This window comes from Otolemur garnettii, unplaced genomic scaffold (genome assembly GCF_000181295.1).
Source record: "Otolemur garnettii isolate 467f Iridium unplaced genomic scaffold, OtoGar3 scaffold00211, whole genome shotgun sequence".
Lineage (NCBI taxonomy): Eukaryota > Metazoa > Chordata > Mammalia > Primates > Galagidae > Otolemur > Otolemur garnettii.
In genome coordinates, this window is record NW_003852606.1 from 1551327 (window position 1) to 1553197 (window position 1871).

The following is a 1871-nucleotide window of genomic DNA, read 5'->3' on the forward strand; positions in this document are numbered from 1 at the left end:
CCCCCCCAAAAAAAAACCAACCCCCCGCCAGCCTTGGTGTATGTGGCCGGCGCTCTACCCACTGAGCTATAGACACTGCCACAACTACTAGATTCTTAATTTCAGATATTGCTTCCCAATTCTAGAATTGCCATCTAAGACCCAGATCTGCTAACATTCTCTTCTTTTCCTTATTTTGTGAACATGTCCCAGTTATTTCAGCCTGATAATTACAAATGAATCACTTCTGGGTCTGTTTTTTGTTTGTTTGTTTGTTTGTTTTGGTCTTAGTTTTCAGCACTTTTAAATCCTTTCTACTATGCCTGGTATTTTTTGAGTGTATGCTGACTATTGTGTGCTAAAAATATTATGCATACGGGCGGCGCCTGTGGCTCAGTGGGTAGGGCACTGGACCCATATGCTGGAGGTGGCAGGTTCAAACCCAACCCTGGCCAAAAACTGAAAAAAAAAATAGGCAGGCATTGTGGCAGGTGCCTGTAGTCCCAGCTACTCAGGAGGCTGAGGTAAGAGAATCACCTAAGCCCAGGAGTTGGAAGTTGCTGTGAGCTGTGACACCATAGCACTCTACTGAGGGCAATGAAGTGAGACTCTGTCTCTATTTTAAAAAAAAAAATAGTATGCATAGAGGCTCACCAAATAGGGTTTTCATTTGGCTGGCAGATTGCCTAAAACCTGATGAGATCTCATTTTAGGCTTGCTTAAGCAGGCCCATTCCACCTTAAACTGGAGACAGGCCTTGCCCATGTCTATCCCAGAATGGTATAGCTGTTGAAATCTATGCTCAGCTGGTTACCCTCCAAATTATTGCATTTTGAGGTGTTTCTTGAGGGTCTTGCAATGACAATGAGCAGTTTGGGAGTTGGCAAATGCCTCAAGGGAAGGTTGTGTATAGATTTGGGAGCTCAGGCTCAATGCCTGTAGCTCAAGCAGCTAAGGCACCAGCCAGCCACATACACCAGAGCTGGTGGGTTCGAATCCAGCCAGGGCCTGCCAAACAACAATAACTACAACCAAGAAATAGCCAGGCATTGTGGCTGGAGCCTGTAGACCCAGCTACTTGGGAGGCTGAGGCAAGAGAATAGTTTTAAGCCCAGGAGTTGGAGGCTGCTGTGATGCCACGGCACCCTACCCTACCCTGGGATCAGCTTGAGGCTCTGTCTCAAAAAAAAAAAAAAAAAAAAAGCAGATCTCAAGAATCTGGGGTCATCACAGATTGCCTCTGGGTTATCAGGCCCTCAAGCTGAGAAATTTCTAAAAGACAAAAGTAGCTCTTCTATTTGCCAGCTCCTAGGCATCCCAAGTGCTGAAAGGGCAGCTGAGGTTTATATACAAGTTCCATCTCCTACCTTGTTTTCCTGGACTTGTAGCCTTGAGCCTTCCGTGGTTCTGCAGAGCTAAGTGGCTTCCTGCTCATTGCTCACCAGACTGAAGTATTCTCACCACCTCCTTTAATTTTTCATCCAGAAACTTACTAAAATTTAAATTGCTGGTGGATGTTCTCGTTTCTGCTCATTATTCCACTATCACTAGTATTAAGTTAAAGTTATCTAACTTTATCTCCAAAAACCAACAGGAGCGCCCCCCCCCTTCACACCTGCCTAGCCTTCCCATTCAGCCATTCCTCCCTCCAAGCTGCATATTGTCAACTTCCTATGTTCTTCTCTTCTAGACAATAGCTTCCTTTGCATAGTTTCCCAACTCCTCTGGTTCTCACCTATAATCCATTCCTCCAAGGTAGGGCTATGAATAGCCCCAAGACATGTGTGGGAGATAAAAATTATAAGGATTGGGAGGCGCCTACGGCTCAAAGCAGTAGGGCACTGGCCGCATATGCTGTTCAAATCCAGCCACAGCCAAAAAAAAAAAAAAAA